Below are 19,287 nucleotides of genomic sequence, written 5' to 3'. Positions count from 1 at the left end.
GAAACAAACAAACAAACAGACAAAGGTACCCAGTATTCTTTTTTACTTCAACTGCTCTTTTTTACTTTAATTATTATTCTTGTTATTTTTGTGTGTGTGCTAATGAAGGTGTCAGGGATTGATTTAGGTGATGAATGTACAACTACGTAATGGTACTGTGAACAATCCAATGTACGATTTGTTTTGTATGACTGCATGGTATGTGAATATATCTCAATAAAATGAAGATTAAAAAAAATATATTTATCATTGTTATTTCTTCCTGGTGGATTGACCCTTTTATTAATATATATAATGTCCTTCTTTGTCTTTTGTATCAGCTTTTGACTTAAAGTCTATTTTGTCTGATATTATTATGGCTTCTCCAGCTTTTATTTTACTTACTGTTTGCATGGTGTTCTAGTTTGCTTATGCTGCTGGGATGCCAAACACCAGAAATGGACTGGCTTTTATAAAGGGGGTTTACTGGATTACACAGTTACAGTCTTTAGGCCATAAAGATGTGTGTCCAAGGTAATACATCACCAATCAGGTACCTTCACTGAAGGATGGCCAATGGAGTCCAGAAAACCTGTTAGCTGGGAAGGCAAGTGGCTGGCATCTGCTCCAAAGTTCTGGGTTCAAAATGGCTTTCTCACAGGACGTTCCTCTCTAGGCTGCAGTTCCTCAAAAACATCACTCTCAGTAGCTCTTGGGGCGTTTGTCCTCTCTTAGCTTCTCTGGAGCACAAGTCTGCTTTCAACGGCCATCTTCAAACTGTCCTTCATCTGCAGCTACTCTCTCAGCTTCTGTGCATTCTTCAAAGTGTCCCTCTTGGCTGTAGCTCCTCTTCAAAATGTCACTCACAGCTGCACTCAATTCCTTCTGTTTGTCAGCTCATTTATATGGCTCCAGTGATTTAATTTAGACCCACCCTGAATGGAACACCTACATGGAAATTATCCAATTAGAGTCATCACCCACAGTTGGGTGGGGTGCATTTCCATGCAAACAACCTAATCCAAACATTCCAACTTAATTCCCACTAATATGTCTGCCCCACAAGATTGCATCAAAGAATATGGCTTTTTCTGGGAGACATAATACATTCAAACTGGCACACATGGAATATCTTTTTCCATTCAATCACTTTCAACCTATTTGTGTTTGGGGGTCTAAGCTGATTTTCTTGTAAACAACATATACTTGAATCAGGCTTTTTTATCCGTTCTGCCAGTCTGTGTCTTTTGATTGGGGAGTTTAAATCATTAATATTCAGTGTTATTACTGTAAAGGCAGTACTTCAGCCCATTTAGTCCTTAGGTTTTTATATATCATATCTTTTTCTTTTCTCTTTTCCTTTATTGCAACCTCCTTTCCTGTATAATTGATCTCTTGTAATGTTTATGACCAAGCTCTTTCTCATCTATGTTTCCGTAGATTTTTAAAATACTTTGTGATTTCCCTACATCTATAACCTATTAATTTGAAAAGACATTAACTTAGCTTCAATAGCATACACATTCTCTGCTCCCATATCCTTCAGTTTCGCCTCCTTATGTTGCTTTTGTCCTACATTACCTCTTTATATTTTGCATGTCCATTATCAGGAAATAGACCTTTTTTTTTTGTTCAACTGCATTCTGATTCATATAGGGATTAATGAGTAGAGTTGTACATTGAGGATACAGTACTTTGGGTTTTGCATTTATCCTTTCAGTTATCTTTACTGAAGATCTTCATTTCTTCACACTACTCTAAACCACTCTGTTCTAGTTTGCTAATGCTGCCAGAATGCAAAACACCAGAGATGGACTGGCTTTTATAAAAGGGGGTTTATTTGGTTACAGAGTTACAGTCTTAAGGCCATAAAGTGTCCAAGGTAATGCATCAGCAATTGGGTACCTTCACTGGAGGATGGCCAATGGTGTCCAGAAAACCTCTGCAAGCTGGGAAGGCTGGCGTCTGCTCTAAAGTTCTGGTTTCAAAATGGCTTTCTCCCAGGACGTTTCTCTCTAGGCTGCAGTTCCTCAAAAATGTCACTCTTAGTTGCTCTTGGGGTGTTTGTCCTCTGTTAGCTTCTCTGGAGCAAGAGTCTGCTTTCAATGGCTGTCTTCAAACTGTTTCTCATCTGCAGCTCCTGTGCTTTCTTCAAAGTGTCCCTCTTGGCTGCAGCTCCTCTTCAAAATGTCACTCACAGCTGCACTGAGTTCTCTCTGCCCATCAGCTCATTTATACGGCTCCACTGATCAAGGCCCACCTAATGGGTGGGCCAACACTTCATGGAAATTATCCAGTTAGAGTCATCACCCACAGTTGGATGGGGCGCATCTCCACAGAAACACTCAAAGAATTACAATCTAATCAACACTGATAACGTCTGCCCACACAAGATTACATCAAAGATAATGGTGTTTGGGGGACACAATATATTCAAAGTGGCACACACTCTCTTCTGCCTTTTCATTTCAACCTGCAGAATTCCCTTTTGCAGTTTTGGTAGGGCAGCTCTTTTGGTGAGGGACTCTCTCAGTTTCTCTTTATCTATCTATCTATCTATCTATCTATTTATTTAGAAATAAATTCAAAGTTATATGAACAGTTGCAAAAACAGTACTAGCCCCATACACAGAATTCCATCATACCCTGACGCCCCCCTCCCCTGGTACCTCAATCCACCAACTTTAACTTGCTGTCACATTGCTATTTCTTTCCCTCCCTCCCTCCCTATCATCCATCATCTATTGCTCTGTTATCTGAACATATGACAGTTAGCTGCACGCATCCTTGAGCATTCACTATAATTCACATATACAATTCCCATGAACAAGAACATTCTTTCATGCAATCCCATTAAGCGCAGCTAAGAAGTACAAGAGATTCAACAATAATACAAAGCTTACATTCTATATTTCCTTTTCCTTATGTGTCAACTGTGTCCCTTTGAGCCACCTGTCCTCTATCCTCCTGTCCCATCCAAGTTCATCCTTAGCATTCAATTGTCATCTAGTTAGACTGTCTTTTTTTTTTTTCTTTTCAGTTGTGGAAACATATATACAGCCTAATTCTTCCCATTCCACTCCCTCCCTAGCCTTTCATTAGTGGGATTAATCACGTTTAGAATGTTGTAATGCTCTTTCCCACCATCCATTACTAGAAATTTCCCTTCACCTCAAACAGCAACCCTACACTCATTTCTTAACTCCCCATTGAGCCTTCCCCCATTTCTCTTAACCCAAACTCTACTTTTCGTCTCTATGGTTATATTCTCTGATAATTTCTTTGTGTTTACTGTGGGGCTTAAAATTAACCTCTTAAATCCATATCAATCTTGTTTTTCTTTGATACCACCATCATTTCAATAGGACACATAAACTATGTTCCTATACTCCTTCATTCCCCCACATTTATATAGTTGTCTAAAATTACATATTTTACATTGAGTTCAAAACCACTGATTTGTCCTTAGAGTTTGTGTATTTTATATCATGTAGGAAGTAACTAGTGGAATTATAGTTCAAAAATTATTGACTTCTATTTGTATTCCATTGTGGTTGGAGAATGTGCTTTGAGTATATTCAATGTTTTTTTTTAAATTTCTTGAGGCTTGTTTTATGTCCCAGCGTATGGTCCCGTCTCGAGAAAGATCTGTGATCACTAGAGAATAGTGAGTGTCCTGGTGATTTGGGATGTAAGGTACTATACATGTCTGTTAAAATTCTCTATATCTCTTTCTCCTTTCCCTGTCTCTCCGCCAGCAGGGCTCCCCTCAGAATCTGAAGTAGGGCAGGTCTCTTATCGGCAAAGTCTCTCAGCATTTGTTTGTCTGTGAAAAATTTAAGCTCTTTCTCAAATTTGAAGGACAGTTTTGCTGGATAAAGTATTCTTGGTTGGAAATTTTTCTCTCTCAGAATTTTAAATATGTCGTGCCACTGCCTTCTCGCCTCCATGGTGGCCACTCAGTAGTCACAACTTAGTCTTATGTTGTTTCCTTTGTATGTGGTGAATTGCTTTTCTCTTGCTGCTTTCAGAACTTGCTCCTTCTCTTCAGTATTTGACAGTCTGATCAGAATATGTCCTGGAGTGGGTTTATTTGGATTTATTCTATTTGGAGTTCGCTAGGCATTTATGCTTTGTGTATTTATATTGTACAGAAGGTTTGGGAAGTTTTCCCCAACAATTTCTTTGAAAACTCTTTCTAGACCTTTACCCTTCTCTTTCCCTTCTGGGACACCAATGAGTCTTAAGTTTGGACGTTTTATTTTATCTATCATATCCCTGCGATCCATTTCGATTTTTTTTATTTTTTTCCCCATTCTTTCTTTTGTTCTTTCATTTTCTGTTCTGTGGGCTTCTAGGACACTGAGATGTTGTTCAGCTTCCTCTAGTCTTCTATTGTGAATATCCAGAGTCTTTTTAATTTGGCCAACAGTTTCTTTTATTTCCATAAGATCTTCCATTTTTTTTATTTAGTCTTGCAATGTCTTCTTTATGCTCTTCTAGGGTCTTCTTTATGTCACTTATATCCTGGGCCATGGTCTTCTTGATGTCCTTTAAATCCTTTGCCATGTTTTCATTCCTCGATTGTAGTTCTTTGATTAATTTTGCGAGGTATACTGTATGTTCCAATATTTTGGTTTGTGTGTTTGGAGTTGGATTCTCCATATCTTCTGGTTTTATCATATGCATTAAGATTTTCTGTTGTTTTTGGCCTCTTGGCATTTGTTTTGCTTGATAGGGCTCTTTCAAGTCGTAAAGAAAAAGGGATATTGATCTAATTTTTCAGGAACACAGTTTGGTGACGTACACTTTCTCTAACTAAGCAGCAGATGGCGTCTGAGAGTCACCTATATCCCTCAAGTCAGTTCTCAACCTTTTTTCCACTTTGTGTGGGGAAATGATTCTTGTGGGTTCAGTTGGAGAACTCAGGTTTGGTGTGTTGCTGGAGCTGTCCGCCCTGAATGTGGGGCGTGTGTACGGGTGGCCAGGGAGGAAGGGCAATTCTAATGTTGAAATCCCCCAGGATCCCAGAGATTCAAGGCCGCCACATGAATCTAAGTCTTCATTTCAGTTCAGCCCCAGACCCTCTCTCTCGCTGATCCATAAACCACTGGACTTGGTGTAGCGTCCCTGGGTTCTCCAAGAGGATCCCCCCTCCCAGCCACGCTCCTCCAGGAGCTCAGCCGAGGGAATGCTGTGCTACGTCACCAGTGCGCACCGTCCCACAAGGGAAGCCCCGGGCCGCCGGGCTGTGCGGTGGCGCACTCCCAGCCCGAAGCAAAAATGGCCAAGCTGGGCATCTCAGCCCCCTCCTCCTTGCACAGTTCCTCCTTCCTAGCTCTGGGACAACTGGCGGGGCTCTAGGTGTGGGCACGGCCCCGGGCAGGAGTTTATCCAGCCCTCCGGGGGCCAGCTGCTAGCTGTGGGGTTTCTTTCTGCTTCCGGCTCTCCCCTCCGTTCTCCCATACCCAAGGGTATCTGCTGCGGGCTATCTTCCCGGCCAGACAGCAAGAGGCTGGTCCAGCCCTCTCTTGCTGTGTTTTACTGCATGGTTCCCACAATTGCTACTGGAGCCGCCTTTTTTTTTTTTTTTTTTTTAAAGAGCCAGCTGGTCTCCATATGCTGAACCCTGGGTTCCCCAGCCCTCCGCGCGGCTGTGGGTCTTCCAGACAGCTTACTCACTTGTTTCAGAATGCAGACTCCCGGTTTCACCAAGTTTACAGCCCCTCTGGAGCTAGGAGCCCTCATCCAGCTGGCGCATTGCTGTAACCGGTATTCTAGGTCACTTTCTGGTTTTTAGCTAGTGTTTTACACGGAGGCATTTTTTTCGCCCTGTCTCAGCTAGCCGCCATCTTAGTTTCGGTCATCTCCATTTTTGAAGGACCGTTTGCAGGATAAAGAATTTGGGGCTGGCAGTTTTTCTCTTTCAGTGCCTTAAATGTATCATACCACTGCCTTCTTGCCTTCATGGTTTCTGATGAGAAATTGGCACTTAGTCTTATTTAAGGATCCCTTGTACATTACAAATCACTTCTCTTTTGTGGCTTTCAGAATTCTCTCTTTAGCTTTGGCATTTGACATTCTGATTAACATGTGTCTTGGAGTAGGTCTATTAGAGATTATCCTGTGTGGACTACATTGCACTTCTTGAACATGTATGTCTTTCATAACAGTTGGGAAATTTCGGCCATTATTTCCTCAAATGTTCTTTCTGCCCTTTTTCCTTTCTGAGACATCTGTGACGCTTATGTTTGTGTACTTCATGCTGTCACTCAAATCCCCAAGACACTGTTCAATATTTTTCTATCCTTTTCTCTATCTGTTCTTCTGACTGTACAATTTCAATTATCCTGTCTTCTAGTTCACTGAGTCTTTCTTCTGCCTGTTCAAATCTGTTGTTGTATGCCTCTAATGTATTTTTAATGTCCATTATTGTGCCTTTCATCTGCATAATTTGTTTTTAAACTTTCAAATTCTTCTTTATGCTCACACATTGTCTTCTTGATATCCTGTAGTTCCATCTCCATATTTTCCTTCATCTCCTTGACTTGATTAAGGAGATTTGTTTGAACTTCTTTGATTAGTTGTTCCACGTTCTGTGTCTCCTCTGAAATTTTCATTTGTTCCCTTGACTTATTCATATCTTCCTGTTTCTTAGTATTGCTTCTAATGTTTTGCTAATGTCTGGGCATCTGAATATTTTGTTGTGTTAACTCTGGAGGTCAGTTTCTCCCTTTTGCCTAGGGTTTTATTGTTAACTGACTTTCTGCTAAGGTTCTTCACTGATGCTTGGTCCAACTTATTCTGGACCTTTAGAGTAGCCTGTGTTTAACTGTTCAGATTTCCTTAGATCTTCTTCATCTGATTCTTGCCCTGGACATGTGGTACAATTTTAAAGACTGTACTTTGTGCAATTGTTTCATCTTCAAGAGAAAGCTTTCTTTCTTCTGTTCCTTCTCTGGGAATCTTGATCTATTCTTTCTTTTTTCTGCAGATTTTTCTCCCCAACTCCTGTGATTTGTTTAAGTTCTCTCCCTCACTCAATGCCCCCTTTCCTTACACTTTTTAGTTCTGGGACCCATACTGTTTTATAGTAGTTCAATTTTTCCTTTTCTTTTTCTGCCTCCAGATTCTTCCCCATTAGGGTATCCTCACTCTGGGTAGCCAGATGAGGTCAATCCAGAAAGTTCCATTTTGCGTTTAGGTGGTCCAGCAAACAGAGACTGGATTGAGTGTGCACACCTCTTGCCAACCTTTCTGCCACAGTCTCTTTTTTACCCCCAGAGGCACTTTTGTATCTGCACTCCTTAGCCGTGTTTCACCCTGGGTCACTGCAGACTTAGGTCCGTGTGCCTGGAAACACATGGGGTTCTAACTTGTTGCTGTGAGTGGCTCTGTAGTCTGCATCTGCAGCAGGAGGGATCCAGGTCATGCTGCCTCTGTGTGTCTCCTAAGCTTCACGGGACAGAATGAGGGGAAGGGGTCCAGACTGTCAGGTCCAGGATGAAAATCTCCTACTTGACTTTGGAGATTTTGTTTTTCTTTGATTCAGCATTCATTGGAGTCCTTATCCAGTCTCTACTATTCTCCACATTTCCAAGCAAGTGGGATTTGTCCTCTTATTAGTTTATTCTGAGAGGAGACTTTTCCAGGGGATGTCTTACATTGCCATGTTGATTATGTCACTCTACTCTAACTTTTATTTTAAATACCAATATAATCACTAGCTATAAGAAAAAAGAAAACTTGAAGTAAAGTAATTTATCATAAAATGGTATTTATTTCAATATGTAAATGCTTGAGTATGACTGTACTAGAAGACATAAAAAGTCATTCTTCCCTGTAATAACAGGAACAAGATAAGAATGCCCACTTTCACTGCTGCTTTTCAAGTTCTAGACTAATGAGGAAAGAAAGAGAAATAAAAGTCACAAATAGGGATATAACAAGTAAAGCTATCTCCATTTACAGATGATATGATCTTATATTGAAAAAACCCATAAAAAATTACAGGAGCTAATAAACAAATTCAGCAAAATTGCAGGGCACAAAAATCAACACATAAAAATTCAGTTATATTTCTATGCACCAGCAAGGAACAATATGTAAAGGAAATTAATAAAAACAATTCCACTAAATAGCATCCAAAAGAATAAAATACCTAGGAATAAATTTACCCAACGAGGTGAAAGACTTGCATACTGAAAACTACAAAACACTTTTTTGAAAGAAATTAAAAACCTAAATAAATGGAAAGACATCCGTGTTCACCGATTGGAAGACTTAATATTGTTAACATGGCATGGCAACACTATCCAAAACAATGTATAGATTCAATGCAATATCCATCAAAATTCTGATGGCCTTTTTTTTTGCAGAAATGGAAAAACTAATCATCAAATTCACAGAGAATTGCCTGGGGCCCAGGACAGCCAAATCAATATTGAAAAAGAAAAACAAAGTTGGAGGACTCACTTTGAGATTTCAAAACATATCACAAAGCTACAGTAATCAAAACAGTGTGGTAATGGCATAATGATAGACACATAGACCAAAGAAATAGAATTGAGCCCAGAAATAATCCCTCACATCGATGGCCAGTTGATTTTCAACATGGGTGCCAAGGACCATTCAATGGGAAAAGAATAATCTCTTTAACAAATATCGCTGGGACAATTTATGTTATCTACACATAAAACAATAGTGTTAGACCCCTACACGTCATATAATATACACAATATATAAAGTAGCTAAAAATTTCCTGGGGCCATCAGTTCACTTTGAACTTTTCAGTTCATCTTTGGACAATTAAAAATGACTTTAATTGTCCTTTCACCTTCTCAAATATAAGGTAAGAGAAATCTATTTGCTTGAGGATGTGAAGACAGAGATGCTAATTTTTCTGAATGGTTATCTAAACTGATTGCATCTTTATCAAGACCAGGTCTTGAGGAAATGGCAGAATATTTTTCTTTTTCTCACATAACAGTTTGGACTAGTACACTCCTCAAAAAAAAAGGAAGTCTTTTTCTCAAAACTTAATTTCAGTTGATAAACATTCACCATAAGTACAGGGTGTACGTGTGTGCATGTGTGTTAGAAGTTGGGTGCCAGAAATCATACAAAATAATTAAAAGTCTAAAACACAAGAACTTTCCTAAGATATACACCAGTTAAGTATTCTTTAGTTCCATTTTGTGGATTTCATCCTAGGAAGATAAAAACAATTCAGGCAATCACTATTAGACATAGAATAAGTGACCAACACATAATCTTAGCAAGTAGTCATATCATTACCTGCCTAATAACATTATGAAGAAACTAGATTGGAGAGGCATTGCAAGGGAAACAGTTAGGCCTATTTACTTGGGGAGAATAAGATAAAGTATCAAGCTCAGCAAATTTGTGTTTAACTGAAGAGAACAAGAGTCATTTTATCTCCAAGAATCTAAAATCCTTGAAAATATTACATGTATTGGTTTTCACAACAGGAGTGAAATTACTCAGGCAAGTAATTTATAGAATGCTTGACTAATCAGTGTCATTTCACAGTTTAGAAATTTTCTCATGACTTTGGAAACTTTTAGTACATTTGGGAATTGATTTTTTCTCCTCCAGCAGAAGGACTGCCCACAAAGGTCTATTGGACTACTTGGTGTTAAATACATTACCAAACTTTCAGGTGTTACAGGCCAGAAAATCTTTCAAAAATATAACGGATCCCAACACAGGGATGCTCAGCCTTCTATTTTGTGAACTAAGGACATTTAAGGGGGAAAAAACAAAACAAACAATAACAACAACAACAACAAACCCAAACTAGATGCTATCAATGTTCTACTTCTTAATCTGGATGACAGTACACAGGTGTGTTAACTTTGTAATAATTTACTGAGCTGTACATTTATATGTGAACTTTTATATGTATATGTACACAAGCTGTTCTTCACTATCAGTTTATGAAAAGAACAAAAAATGGATCAAAGACCTAAATTTAAGAACTAACACTATAAAAGTCTTAGGAGAAAAGATAGGGGTAAATCTTCATGACCTTGGATTTGGTGATGAATTCTTAGATATGACACCAAAAGCACAAGGAATAAAAAAATAGATAAATGAGACTTCATCGAAATTAAAAACTGTTGTGCATCAAAGACCATTATTAAGAATGTGAAAAGACACCCTAGAATGGGTAAATCCACAGGAAAGGAAAGCAAATTAGTGGTTGTCACGTGCTAGGGAAAAATGAAGACTGACTGTTTAATGGGTATGGGATTTCTTTCTGGGTGATAAGAGTGGTGGTTACAAAATATTGTGAATGTACTAAATATTACTGAATTGTATGCTTTAAAATAGTTAATTTTATGTTACGTGAATTTCACATCACCATGAATGTGACAACTACAAATGCAAACTGGTATAGGTATATCATTTTGTTGAAAAAAATGCCATGAATAGCATTGCTATCTGTGATAAGATTTTCCAAAATAGGAAGCAACCCTTGATAAAGTTTCTGAACTAGAAAATATATGATCCCTTGAATCACATGGTAACTATGCTCTGTGCAAAACAAAAAAATACTATGGGCTCATATGTAAAACAAATTTGATTCTAGCCTCAGATAATTATAAAAATTTTTCACTTATGTGAACATCCTTTGGGACACGTGACAGTGTTGCAAGATGTGGAACAATTTTTTACTGTACAGGTATGCCCCTTGCATCAAAGGATGTTTTACATCCCTGGTCTCCATTAACTAAATGTTAGCATCACCCTCCCAATCATTTGAAACCAAAAATCTCCACAAATTTCCACACTTCAGTAGGGGCCCATTCCAGATTTCCTGAAAACCACTTCATTAGAGTAGGGACTAAGAGCAGGTCTCTGTAGTTAAACTGTAAATGTTTGAAACCTGGCTCTATCACTCACTAAGTTGTGTGATCTTGAAAGAGTAATTTAATTTTATGTCCCTCAGTTTCCACATCTATATAAGAATAATAGTATCAACATCATAGTATTGTGAGGAATAAATCAGAAAATCCATATAAAGTGTTTTGCACACATTAGGTACTCACTGAATTTTGCTATAGTTAGTTATCGGTATAATTGTTTGCTTAATTAGTGTAATGATTTGCTTAATGACTGTCTCTCCCAATAAACTGTAAGTCCCATGATGGCAGGCCAGAATGCCTGTCTTGTTCAACATTTTATTCCCATTACCAGGCACACAATCAGGTATAGAATAAGTACTAAATATTTGTTGAACGAATGAATGCAAATTAACAAAGACGTTTGAAACAGGCAATTGGTGATGTCATCAGGAATCAATCAGATAAATCCAGATAACCATCTAGGTCTCTTCAACAAGTCATGGAAATAATAATGATAAAAAAAGAAGTGGGGGGTGGTAAGGGTAACTTCTAGATGAAAAGAGACTTCAAGAGACATAATCAAATGCAATGTGTGGACTTTGACTGAAAATTGGTTCAAAGACAGTAATAGTAACAAAAAATAAAAAGGACAATTTGGGGGAAATTTTAACAAGGATTGGGTATTAATAATACAGAAGAATTATTTTTGTTAAGTGTGATAATTATATTGGGATTACGGAAGAAAATGCTCCCTTTTTTAGAGATGCATTTTAAAGTATTTAGGAATGAAATATCAGAAAAAAGCAACATGGCAAAATATGAACAGATTTTATACTGGCACAAGGACAGTCATATAGACTAATGGAATCAAACTACACCTTCACACCTAAGGTCAACTGATCTTTGAAAAGGTGCGAAGTCCATTCAATGGAGAGGTAATAGTCTCTTCAACAAATGAGGCTGGGAAAACTGGATACCCATGTACAAATTATTGAAGAGGGACCCCCTACCTCACAACATATACAAAAACTAACTCAAAATGGATCAAAGACCTACATATAAGAACTAAAAATATAAAACTCTGTTCTAATTTGCTAATGCTGCCGGAATGCAAAACACTAGAAATGGATTGGCTTTTACAAAGGGGGTTTATTTGGTTACACCGTTACAGTCTTAAGGCCATAAAGTGTCCAAGGTAACACATCAGCAATCGGGTACCTTCCCTGGAGGATGACCAATGGCGTCCGGAAAACCTCTGTTAGCTGGGAAGGCACGTGGCTGGTGTCTGCTCCAAAGTTCTGGTTTCAAAATGGCTTTCTCCCAGGATGTTCCTCTCTAGGCTGCAGTTCCTCAAAAATGTCACTCTTAGTTGCTCTTGGGACATTTTTCCTCTCACAGCTTCTATGGAGCAAAAGTCTGCTTTCAACGGCTATCTTCAAACTGACCCATCATCTGCAGCTCCTCTCTCAGTTCCTGTGCATTCTTGAAAGTGTCCCTCTTGGCTGTAGCTCCTCTTCAAAATGTCACTCACAGCTGCACTGAGTTCCTTCTGTTATGTCAGCTCATTTACATGGCTCCACTGATCAACTTAGACCCACCCCAAATGGGCAGAGCAACACCTCCATGGAAATTATCCAATCAGAGTCATCACCCACAGCTGGGTGGGGCACATTCCAAAGAAACACTCAAAGAATTACAATCTAGTCAACACTGATAACATCTCCCACACAAGATTACATCAAAGATAATGGCATTTGGGGGACACAATATATTCAAACTGGCACAAACTCCTAGGAGAAAACATATGCAGACATCTTCAGGACATTATGTTAGCCAATGCTTTCTTCAATTTTACACCAAAAGCACTAGCAATAAAAGTAAAAAAATAGATAAATGGAGCTTAATCAAAATTAAAAGTTTTTGTGCATCAAAGGAGTTTATCAAAAAAGTAAAAAAACAACCTACAGAATGGGAGAAAATATTTGGAAACAATGTATCTGATAAGGATTTAATATTCAGAATATACAAAGAACTCCCACAACTCAACAAAGAGACAAACAACCCAATTTTAAAATAGGAAAGACTTGAACAGACATTTCTCTAAAGATATACAAGTGGCCAATAAACAAAAGAAAAGATGCTCAACACCAATAGCCATCAGGGAAATGCAAATCACAACCACAATGAAACTTAGGAACCCCCTACCTTATAAGTCAAGCCCTCGATATCAAGGTTTGCTCAGGTCAAACTAATGGCTGAAGAGAGGAGGCTATGCAAACCTCTAGGAGTCACCTCCAGAGAACCTTTTTTGTTGTTCAAATGTGGACTTTCTCTCTCCGCACCTAACTCTGCAAATAAATTCATCACCCTCCCCCCCAATGTGGGACAGGACCCTCAAGATGAATGAGCTTTCCTAGAGATGTAGAACATGGAATGAGCATGAACCTGGCACCGAGGGATTGAGAATGCTTTTTGACCTAAAGGGGGAAAAGAAATACAACAAAAGAAGGTTTTAGTGGCTAAGAGAATTCAAATAGTCAGGAGGTTGTCTTGCAGGATACTCCTATGCATGCCTCACCTAGATATGCCAAATGACCACAATGTGATAGGCCCAAGTCAACAGTAGTCCTGAAAACCTTAAAGAGTGCCCAGATCCCTATCTGAGACTCTAAAGGTTTCACTCACTAAGTTTATTCATCAGAAACTTAGATCCTTCAGAGTGCTCCTATGCCAGCTAAATCCCAAAACCTGGAGGCCACAGCCTCTTCAAGAACATCAACTAGATGTGTCCCTTTTGCTCATAAAGTTGACACCCCTTTTCAACATGAATAGATTAGGGTGGTCAATGCCTAAACATCCCTGAAGATCGGGAAAGTGATTGAACTAGAGGAAGGAATAGCATGATGGAATTTACCAAAGGATTATGAATACTGAATATTTTTATAATTTTCTTTTTCTTAGTTACTTGGATATTAAAATAGTTAGAAGGAAAGAACTGAAACGGTGGAACTGTAACCCATAGTAACCTTTGAAATTTGTTCTATAGCTTCTTGTTAAATGGTAATTTGAAAGCTATACCTTTTTTGTATATATGTTGTATTTCACAATAAGGAAATAACTGAAACTATGGTACTATAACTCATAACAACTTTGGAAATTTCCTCTATAGCTACTTGTTAAATCATACTTTGAAAGACATTACCTTTTTGTATATATATTTCAATAATAAGGAAATAACTGAAACTGTGGAACTGTAATCTATAATGCTCTTTGAAATTTGCTCTCTAACTACTAGTTAAATTGTACTTGGAAAGTTGTCATTTTTATGTATATATGTTATATTCTGCAATTAAAAAACAATGAAAAAAAAGACCATATTATGGATTGTTTTGCAGAGTGTTATAAAGTGTTATCAGTGTACAGACAGCTTAAAAAGGATTAAAACCATCCATTAATTTGTTACAGAACAACCCTAATCATCAATGAAAGTCTGTACTGGCAGTATACATTGGAAGACTGTCACTAAATAGCACTATCTTGACAGCACTGTCCGAGAATGCACTTACTGACCAGGGATTAGGAAGCTGTCAATGAATTCATGATGCCTTTATAAAATACAAGAAAGTTGTTGATATGAGGCATCAAGGATATGGTCATATTTTGATGGAAAATTGTGCCACATTATCATTCCTAAATGTTTGAAACGATGATCACTCAAGTTATTTAAAGAATATTCAGAATAAGTTTGTCCCCAGAAATTTATTATGGGAGGATTATAAGGATGAGACTATAACCAGAGTCCACAACTACATTTTTGCCAGTGTGATCTGCCTGCATAGCCAGTTCTGCTATATAGCCAGCTTAATTTAGGGATCTCTGAGTGAGGATGAGCCTAATGTGAAGAAATTACCTTTGCTTTGTAATAATCCCTTTCAAGAGCTTCATGTCTGGACCAATCAATCAGCTAACTACTCTTTACACACTGGGAGTCTGACGCAGTGAATCAACAAGTACCTAAAAGATACCTTGAGTTATGGATTGAATCGTATCCCCCACAAACATATGTTGAAGTCCTCATCTCCAGTCCCATGGTTGCGAACTTCTTTGTAGGTACGATCCTCAAAGATGAGGCCAATCAGAATGAGGATGGGCCTTAATCCAATATGACTGGATTAAGTCCTTATAAGCAGAGAATATCTGGACACAGTCAGGAGTAGGAGTAGGAGTAGGAGACAAAAGAAGACAGATTGCCATATGATGGAAGTAGAGATGGAGTTATGGATTACCAAAAACCACCACTGGGATTCAACATTCTTCAGAAAAAGCATTCTCTGACCAACACCTTGATTTTGGAATTCTAGCTTTCAAAACTGAGAGACAATAAATTCCTTTTGTTTAAAAACAAAAACAAAAACAAAACAACCCACATGAGAAAAGAAAACAAACCAAAAAGCTACAATGAGATACCATTCCACACATGGTACTGTGTGTGAATGTAGCTACTTTTACAAAAATGGAAAATAAGTGTTGGAGAGGATGTGGAGAAATAGGAACACTTATTCATTGTTGGTGGGAATGTAAAATGGTGAAGCCTCTGAATAACAGTTTGGTGGTTCCTCAGAAAGTTAAATATAGACTTGCCACATGACCTGGCAATCCCACTTCTAGGTATATACCCAAAAGAACTGAGAGCAGGGACTGTAAAGATATTTGCACACTGGTGCTCATAGCAGCATTATCCACAATTGCCAAAAGGTGGAGGCAACCCAAGTGTCCATCAACAGATGAATGGATAAACAAAATGTGGTATATCCATATACTGGAATATTATTCAGCCATAAAAAGGAATAAAGTTCTGACATATGCTACAGAAGACATCATGTTGAGGAAAACAAGCCAGACAGAAAAAGATAACTATTGTATAATCTCACTGTGCTGGTTTAAATATATGTCCCCCAAAATGCCATTATCTTTGATGTAATCTTGTGTGGGCAGACATATCAGTGTTGATTAGATTGTAATTCTTTGAGGGTTTCCATGGAGATGCACCCCACCCAACTGTGGGTGATGACTCTGATTGGACAGTTTCTGTGGAGGTGTAGCTCCACCCATTCAGCATGGGCCTTGATGAGTTTACTGGAGCACTATATAAGCTCAGACAGAAGGAGCGAGCTTGCTACAGTCAAGAGGGACATTTCGAAGAATGCACAGAAGCTGAGAGAGGAGCTGCAGATGAGAGACAGTTTGAAGACTGCCGTTGAAAGCAGACTCTTGCTCTGGAGAAGCTAAGAGAGGACAAACACTCCAAGAGCAACTAAGAGTGACATTTTTAAGGAACTGTAGCATAGAGAGGAAAGTCCTGGGAGAAAGCCATTTTGAAACCAGAACTTTGGAGCAGACACCAGCCACGTGCCTTCCCAGCTAACAGAGGTTTTCTGGACGCCACTGGTCATCCTCCAGGGAAGGTACCCGATTGTTGATGTGTTATCTTGGACACTTTATGGCCTTAAGACTGTAACTGTGTAACCAAATAAACCCCCTTTGTAAAAGCCAATCCATTTCTGGTGTTTTGCATTCTGGCAGCGTTGGCAAACTAGAACATTCACTTATATGAAATAAGTAGAATATGTAAATTCATAAAGCCAGAAACTAGAATACAGGTTACCAGGGGCCAGGTGGAACTGAGGAATGGGAAGTTAATGCTTAACTGGTAAGGAGTTTCTGTTTAGCATGATGAGAAAGTTTTGGCGCTGGATGGTGGTGATGTAGGTACAACTTTATGAATGTAATTAAAACCACTGAATTGTACATTTGAAAATGGATAAAATGGGAAATTTTAGGTTGTATATAAGTTACCAGAATTTAAAAAAAATCATAGCACTGTACAACACAAACAGTGAACCCTAATATAAACTATGGGCAATAGTTAATAGTATAATTAAAAATATATATATACACATACATCAACAGATTTTAAAAGCTGAGTGATAGATTTACAGGGGTCAACATACTATTTTCTCAACTTTTCTGGATGTTTGGAATTTTTCATAATTAAAAGTAAAAAAATTAAAATAAAAAAACCTTACAGGGAAAATTTATTCTCCCATTCTGTTTCCCAGCCACCTAATTAACTCCACCTCCAGCCACTGTTGCCAGTTTATGTATTCTTCTAGAGATATTCTATGCATATATATGCAAATACATATATTTTTCTAAAAAACACAAATAGTTGCAAAATGCACACCCTCTTTTGCACCTTGTTTTTTTCACTTAGTAATTGCATATAGAGAGATGCATAATTTATTTAACCAGTCCCCTACTGATAAACATCTAGGAACTCTTATTTCTTGATATTGTCTGCCATCTAAAAGAAAAAAATTTGACTGTAAGGTTTCAATCAGAGATTTAGCCTGCTATAGTCTAAGTACTCTTTTCATTGGAAACAAAAATTAATCCTAAAGATCCCACCAAGATATTCCTTTGACAAAACACACAATATATATATACCACTCACTAAGCCATTCCAGGCTTGCTACCATCTATCACTCTGTGTATCTTGTACAGTAGCTTTCAGACTACCCATGTTCTAACATAGTTATCCAATAACAACCATTTCACAGTTTTTCCTTTTTAAATACTTTCCTTTTAATCAAAGCTATTACTTCTGAACTAGCCTGATCTGGCTGACTTCACATCCTCTTCCTCTGTCTGGGCCTCTTCAAAAACCATCTAGCAAGTATCTTTAATCTAATTAAAAGGCTCCTACCATTTTCTAATCCCAACAGTTAACTCTAAAAACTCTTAACTGTAATGCAGTTTGTTTTTCAGCAGAAGTGCTTTGAATATCTAACTTGGTGTAACAGAAAAAGATAGCTATATAGCCTGAAATTTACCACTCAACTCTAGGTAGGTGAGTTTGAGAATCCTAACAGACTTTCAGCGACCTCATCAGAAATGTGCTGCAAAAAGCCACCTTTCATTACAAGTTTTCATTAATTTTTTTGCGACAGATCTGAGTGTATCTGGTACATATGTAGTAGGTGCCAAATAAATCCTAGTTGAAACTGAATACTACCTTCCACTGTTTCATTCACAACCAAACTTAAGAGCAAGGTCTAAAACAAATTTTAAGATTTCCCATGGGGCTTAGAACAGTAGTAGGCTCTTAGCAAGTGCTCAAAAGTTATCTGTGGTTTGAATAAATTCGGTACGAACCATTATGGTATATGATGTATTAAGTAAGAGAACTTTGCTTAATTGGTATCGCAGTCCCAGATTTCTAAGAGCCATGGAAACCTCAAACTCCCCAACAGGATGGCTTATTCTTATTTTAAAGATGACTAAATTGAGCAGATTGAAGGGGGAGGAGGATAAAAAGCATTTCGTCACCATAATTATCTTACTGAGATTCAGACTAAACATTAAATTGACACACAGTAAGCGCCCTTTAATTAGTAGCTACTATTAAGACGCATTCCATAGGGAGAGAAGACGAAAGGAGGAAAAAGTAAGGAGGTTGTCAGTCATAAGAGGTCAAAAGATGTCCCTAGTCTGAGGTCCACAGGCCTTTAAACACAAGGGTCTATGGGCTCCCTGCCCCACCGGAGACCAAAGGTCAACGGCTTCCCCTAAAGGTCAAGGCTCTGGAGCCACCTTTCCAGCTGGAGCTGGGAGCACAGCCGGAACGCCCCCGGAAGAATCCGTACCCGTAAGTCAGAATCTTCTGCACTGCCAGCCTTAAATCCGAACCGGCTCTGGGAGATGGGACTAGTTGCCCCTGCGCCGCAGCCAGCGGAAGCAGAGACCCGGCCGCGTCCTGCAATCCCACAGCCCCGCTAAGGGTCAGAACACTAGGACCCTCCGGCTCTGATTCGCATCTACGCAGCCCAATCCCTTCATACTCACACTCACGCTCACGCTCACAGCCGACCCCTCTTACTCCATCGGACCTCCGAGACCCCGGCAAGGGAGCTCCCTAACGCTGCAGACCCCAGACTCAATTTTGGGTCCGGCGCCCAGCTCCGGACCCGCTCCCCGCCGGGAAGCGCCGCCGCCGCCAGCGCGCAGGCGCACATCACGGCAGTCGCGCTCCTTTTTTTCTCCCCGCGTTTGCGGTCCGCCATTCTCAACAATCCAGCTTTATTAGGACAAACGAGAGTGAACAAGGGACACAGGGCAAGAGGCTTTACTCAGAAAGAATGGAAGACCAAAGGCAGGCAGGTTTGCGGGAGCTGCACTGGACTACTGTGACCAGCCTCCCCGGTCCCTTTTTCACTCGCCTTGCTTTTTTCGGGCCTACTTGCTCCTACTCTTAAGTTCTCTGTGATTCCCTTTTGACAGTGGCAACTGTTTCAGCTAAATTTCTAACCACTCCTTCTTTGCAGCACTTAGTGAAGCTTAATGAAAGGTGTAGGAACTTTAGAACAGACAGACCTGA

At 39.0% G+C, this 19,287-nt stretch overlaps 1 protein-coding gene across 6 annotated transcripts in view; it reads right to left on the bottom strand.

The window, feature by feature from the left end:
* The window catches only part of ZNF106 (zinc finger protein 106), a 95,521-nt gene extending 76,603 nt beyond the window's left edge, over positions 1–18,918 (bottom strand). For 5 of the 6 annotated variants that reach the window (XM_037834196.1, XM_037834200.1, XM_037834201.1 and 2 more), the window contains exon 1: positions 18,756–18,918. The gene's annotated coding sequence lies outside the window, so the exon portion shown is untranslated. The remainder of the gene's footprint in view (positions 1–18,755) is intronic. The other variant, XM_037834197.1, reaches the window with a different exon arrangement.
* Positions 18,919–19,287: the final 369 nt, after the last annotated feature.

Source organism: Choloepus didactylus, chromosome 4, assembly GCF_015220235.1.
Source record: "Choloepus didactylus isolate mChoDid1 chromosome 4, mChoDid1.pri, whole genome shotgun sequence".
In the NCBI taxonomy this organism is placed as follows: domain Eukaryota; kingdom Metazoa; phylum Chordata; class Mammalia; order Pilosa; family Megalonychidae; genus Choloepus; species Choloepus didactylus.
This window is presented reverse-complemented; position numbering and strand designations above follow the sequence as displayed.